This window comes from Rhinopithecus roxellana, unplaced genomic scaffold, assembly GCF_007565055.1.
Source record: "Rhinopithecus roxellana isolate Shanxi Qingling unplaced genomic scaffold, ASM756505v1 contig4574, whole genome shotgun sequence".
In the NCBI taxonomy this organism is placed as follows: Eukaryota; Metazoa; Chordata; class Mammalia; order Primates; family Cercopithecidae; genus Rhinopithecus; species Rhinopithecus roxellana.
In genome coordinates this window covers 60852-67883 of record NW_022143383.1, presented here as the reverse complement: position 1 = coordinate 67883, position 7032 = coordinate 60852, and the positions used below count along the sequence as shown (strand labels likewise).

The following is a 7032-nucleotide window of genomic DNA, read 5'->3' as shown; positions in this document are numbered from 1 at the left end:
TCCATTTGTTTGTGTCCTCTTTTATTTCACTGAGCAGTGGTTTGTAATTCTCCTTGAAGAGATCCTTTACATCCCTTGTAAGCTGGATTCCTAGGTATTTGATTCTCTTTGAAGCAATTGTGAATGGAAGTTCATTCCTGATTTGGCTCTCTGCTTGTCTGTTACTGGTGTATAAGAATGCCAGTGATTTTTGCACATTAATTTTGTGTCCTGAGACTTTGCTGAAGTTGCTTATCAGCTTAAGGAGATTTTGGGCCGAGACAATGGGGTTTTCTAAATATACAATCATGTCATCTGCAAACAGGGACAATTTGACTTCTTCTCTTCCTAACTGGATACCCTTGATTTTGAGAAAGTCTTTCTCTGTTTGCCAATAAAATGGTCTTATACCTAGAAACCCTTAAAGATACTCCAAAAGACTCCTAGATTTCATAAATGATTTTACTAAAGTTTCAGGACTCAAAATCAATATATAAAAATCAGTACTTCTATACACCAATGATGATGAAGCTTAGAGCCAAATTAAGAACTCAAGGCCATACATAATAGCTACAAAAAATAAAATACCAAAACAACAACAACAACAACAAAAAAAACATTTAATCAAGGAGGCACAAGATCTCTCCAAGGAGAACTACAAAACACTGATGAAAGAAATAGATGACCCAAAAAAATGAAAAAACATTCCACGCTCATAGATTTGAATAATCAATATTGTTAAAATGACCATACTGACAAAAGCTTTCTACAGACTCAGTGCAGTTCCTATCAAATTATCAATATCATTCTTTAGAGAATTAGAAAAAAAATCCTAAAATTCAATCCTAAAATCCTAAAACCAAGGCAATCCTAAGCAAAAAGAATACAATTGGAGGTATCACATTATACTACAAGGCTATAGTAAGCAAGACATCAGGGCCCTGATATAAAAAACAGACATATAGATCAATGGAACAAAATAGACACATAGAAATAAAGAAATGTACCTCAATCAACTGATCTTTGACAAAGTTAAGAAATCAAACACTGGGGAAAGGATACCCTATTCAATAAATGGTGCTGGGGTAATTGGAGAGCCACATGCAGAAACATGAAACTGGACCCTTATCTCTCACCATATAAAAAAATTAACTCAAGGTGATTAAAGACTTAAATGTAAGAACTGAAACAATAATATCACAGAAGATAACCTAGGAGAAATCTTCTGGATATTGATCTAGGCAAAGAATTTATGACTAAGTCCTCAAAATGAAGCACATCATCAACTACCTCAGACAAATGGGACTTAATTAGACTAAAAAGCTTCTGCACAGCAAAAGAAATAATCAACAGAGTAAACAGATACCCTACAGAATGAAAGAAAATATTTGCAAACAATGTATCTGATAAAAGGCTAATATTGAGAATCCACAAGGAACTCAAATAACTCAATTAAAAATAATACCATTAAATAAAAAGTTTATGGCTGCCAGTGTGGCCTCCACCAACCGGGACGAAGCTCTGGATAAAGTATATGAGGAGATTGAAAAAGACTTAATTCTCCTGGGAGCTACAGCTATTGAAGACAAGCTACAGGATGGAGTTCCAGAAACCATTTCAAAACTTGCCAAAGCTGACATTAAGATCTGGGTGCTTACTGGAGACAAAAAGGAAACTGCTGAAAATATAGGATTTGCTTGTAAACTTCTGACTGAAGACACCACCATCTGCTGTGGGGAAGATATTAATTCTCTTCTTCATGCAAGGATGGAAAACCAGAGGAATAGAGGTGGAGTCTATGCAAAGTTTGCACCTCCTGTGCAGGAACCTTTTTTTCCACCCGGTGGAAACCGTGCGTTAATCATCACTGGTTCTTGGTTGAATGAAATGCTTCTCGAGAAAAAGACCAAGAGAAGTAAGATTCTGAAGCTGAAGTTCCCAAGAACAGAAGAAGAAAGACGGATGCGGACCCAAAGTAAAAGGAGGCTAGAAGCTAAGAAAGAGCAGCGGCAGAAAATCTTTGTGGACCTGGCCTGCGAGTGCAGCGGAGTCATCTGCTGCTGCGCCACCCCCAAGCAGAAGGCCATGGTGGTGGACCTGTTGAAGAGGTACAAGAAAGCCATCACGCTGGCCATCGGAGACGGGGCCAATGATGTGAACATGATCAAAACTGCCCACACTGGCGTTGGAATAAGTGGACAAGAAGGAATGCAAGCTGTCATGTCCAGTGACTATTCCTTTGCTCAGTTCCGCTATCTGCAGAGGCTGCTGCTGGTGCACGGCCGGTGGTCTTACATAAGGATGTGCAACTTCCTACAATACTTCTTTTTTTTTTTTTTTTGAGACGGAGTCTCGCTCTGCCGCCCAGGGTGGAGTGCAGTGGCCGGATCTCAGCTCACTGCAAGCTCCGCCTCCTGGGTTTACGCCATTCTCCTGCCTCAGCCTCCCGAGTAGCTGGGACTACAGGCGCCCGCCACCTCGCCCGGCTACTTTTTTGTATTTTTTTTAGTAGAGACGGGGTTTCACCATGTTAGCCAGGATGGTCTCGATCTCCTGACCTCGTGATCCGCCCGTCTCGGCCTCCCAAAGTGCTGGGATTACAGGCTTGAGCCACCGCGCCCGGCCCTACAATACTTCTTTTACAAAAACTTTGCCTTTACTTTGGTTCATTTCTGGTACTCCTTCTTCAATGGCTACTCTGCACAGACTGCATATGAGGACTGGTTCATCACTCTCTACAACGTGCTATACTCCAGCCTGCCCATGCTCCTCATGGGACTGCTCGACCAGGATGTGAGTGACAAACTGAGCCTCCGATTCCCTGGGTTACACATAGTGGGACAAAGAGACTTACTATTCAACTATAAGAGATTCTTCGTAAGCTTGTTGCATGGGGTCTTAACATCGATCAACCTCTTCTTCACACCTCTTGGAGCTTATCTGCAAACCGTAGGGCAGGATGGAGAGGCACCTTCTGACTACCAGTCTTTTGCTGTCACCATTGCCTCTGCTCTTGTAATAACAGTCAATTTCCAGATTGGCTTGGATACTTCTTATTGGACTTTTGTGAATGCTTTTTCAATTTTTGGAACATTGCACTTTATTTTGGCATCATGTTTGACTTTCATAGTGCTGGAATACATGTTCTCTTTCCACCTACATTTCAATTTACAGGCACAGCTTCAAACGCTCTGAGACAGCCATACATTTGGTTAACTATAATCCTGACTGTTGCCGTGTGCTCACTGCCCGTCGTTGCCATCCGATTCCTGTCAATGACCATTTGGGCATCAGAAAGCGATAAGATCCAGAAGCATCGCAAGCGGTTGAAGGCGGAGGAGCAGTGGCAGCGGCGGCAGCAGGTGTTCCGCCGGGGCGTGTCATCGCGGCGCTTCGGCCTACGCCTTCTCGCCTTCTCGCACCAGCTGGGCTACGCGGACCTCATCTCCTCTGGGCGCAGCATCCGCAAGAAGCGCTCCCCGCTTGATGCCATCGTGGCTGATGGCACCGCGGAGTACAGGCGCACCAGGGACAGCTGATCCCTCACCCCCAGGCCGGGACGCGGCCACAGAGCACATCTATTTTTTTATGAAAGATTCTCAGGACTTCGTGTGTGTGTGTGTGAATTGCATTCATCACAAAGATATTGAAGACAATAAATAACCTTTATAACAAACTCCTTGGGTTGGATTATTAAACAATAGCAGAGCCAAGAAATAGGACTTTTAAAAGTCCTATTATTCGGCTGGGCCTGTAATCCCAGCACTTTGGGAGGCTGAGGAGGGGAGATTACCTGAGGCCCAGAATTCGAGACCAGTCCAACCAACATGGTGAAACCGTGTCTCTACCATAATTTAAAAAATGAGCCGGGCTTGGTGGGGGGCACCTGTAATCCCAACTGTCTGACAGGCTGAAGCAGGAGAATCGCTTGAACCTGGGAGATGGAGGTTACAGTGAGCCAAGACCGTGCCACTGCACTCCAGCCTGGGTGACAGAGCAAGACTATGTCTTTTTTTTTTTTTTTTTTTTTTTTTTTTTTTTTTTTTTTTTGAGACGGAGTCTCACTCTGTCACCCAGGCTGGAGTGCAGTGGCCAGATCTCAGCTCACTGCAAGCTCTGCCTCCTAGGTTTACACCATTCTCCTGTCTCAGCCTCCCAAGTATCTGGGACTACAAGCACCCACCACCACATCTGGCTAGTATTTTGTATTTTTTTAGTATAGACAGAGTTTCACCGTGTTAGCCAGGATGGTCTCGATCTCCTGACCTCGTGATCCGCCCGTCTCGGCCTCCCAAAGTGCTGGGATTACAGTCTTGAGCCACCGCGCCCGGCCAAGACTATGTCTTAAGAAAAATTTAAAAATAGACCAGGCACGGTGGCTCATGCCTGTCATCCTAGCACTTTGGGAGGCCAAGGCGGGTGGATAACTTGAGGTCAGGAGTTCCAGACCAGCCTGGCCAACACGGTGAAACCCTGTCTCTACTAAAAATATAAAAATTAGCTGGACATTGCTTGAACCTGGGAGGTGGAGGTTCCAGTGAACCGAGACTGTGGCACTGCACTCCAGCCTGGGCAACAGAGTGAGACTCCATCTCAAAAAAATTTTTTTTAATAATAATAAAAGTCCTATTATTCAACTGGTTATGTACATTATGGTTGAAAGGGAACATTCTAATCCAGTCTCAATCCAGGGCAATAGAATTACAAAGCATGTTGTATTTCAGTTCAAATGGTATTGTATTATAAAATTAGTTACATTTTCCTTTCTGTGATCTTCAGCATAATTTACCAGAGGCTCCTTTTTAACCCCCATAGGCCACCTTAACATATTTTTAAATTTATAGTAGTAATGACAAATGACTTATCAGTGTTCATCATCTGAAAGCTAAGTGGTTCAATCACTTTTTCAAAGTTGATAGGAGGTTGCATGGTTTCATGTTCTCCTCATATTAGTTTAATAATTCTATTTAATCAAGGAAAATAACTTCAGATTCCTTAAAGTTTCAGTTTATTTTTGGTTTACTACTGGGTGAGACAGCACATTACATACTTTTGCTATCAAATATTATTTTAGCAGCTTCCCATAGTACCAAATGATTTGATTCCCTACTCTCATTTTTTAAAGCATCTAAATATTTCTGGGCTTAAGAAAGGGGGGTTTTGCACATTAATTTTGTATCCTGAGACTTTGCTGAAGTTGCTTATCAGCTTGGGAGCTCTTCCCTGACGGGAGACGTCACAAGACCCAGCAGGTCCTTGGAGAGGCTGGTGTTGGGTCAGCGGGGCTGGTCCAGGGCTTTGCAGCTAACAGACCTCTAGGTCCCTCTAATCTGCTCAGTGTGACTGTAGCTGTGGGCAGGTGCCTGAGGCTGGGAGAAAGGGACCACCCTTGAATTGGTGACTCCTATCCTCAGGGAGGTCTCCTCTGCGGGCCTGCACCAGGAGACAGGTAGAGAAGGCATCAGGTTTTCTTTTGCATGGCAGAGCCCCATCTCCCTGCCCAGCACCCAGCCCTGTAGCTGCTTCCTATGGTCCAGCAGGCAACAACCCAAAGCACACAGGGTGGAGCTCCCAGCACCCCCATTCCCAAGCTAAAGCCCACTTAGCAAATCAAATTCATTACCCCTTCCATAGCACCCCACCTACATGCACACACATAGGCATCTACATGAACTCACCCCAATCCTCACCTACATGGATCTATGCACCAATATCCATACTTCCCCACACAACCACATGCACACACACACTCCCATGCACCTCCCACACACACTTGCATATGCGTGTATACACATGCACCTTTCCATGTGCAAAACCACACCTGCACACCTACTCACATGTACATGCACAGACATATAACTTCATATGCACACACATCCATGTCCCTCCCAACACACATCTGCCTGTGTGTGCACAAAAACACATGCATCTTTCCATATACATGTACCCATGCCTGCATGCCCTGCTCTAGGCATACCGATGTGCTTACATACATACCCTTCAAAGCATGTGAAGAAGCACACACACACACACACAACTCTGCAGTGCACAACTGTTCCCTGACCCACATCAGGCACATACCTCCTGAAGTTCTGGCTGCTCATGGAAGGAACAGTTGTCCAAGTTGGGCTGGAACTTGGCACATGTGGTTTGCCCCATCTCCACATCAAAGAAGTAGTTCATCCTGAGGCGGGTGTGAGCAGGGAAGGGAGTCTCACGGTAACTGTGGGTGGGGCCGGGTGGAAAGTGCGGGAGACCCCTGGCAGGCGGTGGGGTGTCAGGAGAGGGAGCAGCAGCTGCTGGATGAATGTGGGAGCCCACAGGTGTCTCTTGCTTCTCCCCTCAGGGAGCCATGCTGCCGGCACTGGTCCTCTGTGCACTGCTTGGAAAACTCACCTGATTTTTAAAAATTGCCTTGAATGGTTGAACTAATTTACAATCCCACCAACAGTGTAAAAGTGTTCCTATTTCTCCACATCCTCTCCAACACCTGTTGTTTCCTGACTTCTTAATGATTGCCATTCTAACTGGTGTGAGATGGTATCTCATTGTGGTTTTGATTTGCATTTCTCTGATGGCCAGTGATGATGAGCATTTTTTCATGTGTCTGTTGGCTGTATGAATATCTTCTTTTGAGAAATGTCTGTTCATATCCTTTCCCCACTTTTTGATGGGGTTGTTTGTTTTTTTCTTGTATATTTGTTTGAGTTCTTTGTAGATTCTGGATATTAGCCCTTTGTCAGATGAGTAGGTTGCAAAAATTTTCTCCCATTCTGTAGGTTGCCTGTTCACTCTGATGGTAGTTTCTTTTGCTGTGCAAAAGCTCTTTAGTTTAATGAGATCCCATTTGTCAATTTTGGCTTTTGCTGCCGTTGCTTTTGGTGTTTTAGACATGAAGTCCTTGCCCATGCCTATGTCCTGAATGGTACTACCTAGATTTTCTTCTAGGGTTTTTATGGTATTAGGTCTAACATTTAAGTCTCTAATCCATCTTGAATTAATCTTCGTATAAGGGGTAAGGAAAGGATCCAGTTTCAGCTTTCTACTTATGGC

General features: G+C 44.1%; 1 pseudogene; it reads left to right on the top strand.

The window, feature by feature from the left end:
• Positions 1 to 1452: 1452 nt before the first annotated feature.
• Positions 1453 to 3518, top strand: LOC104667289 (annotated as a pseudogene).
• Positions 3519 to 7032: the final 3514 nt, after the last annotated feature.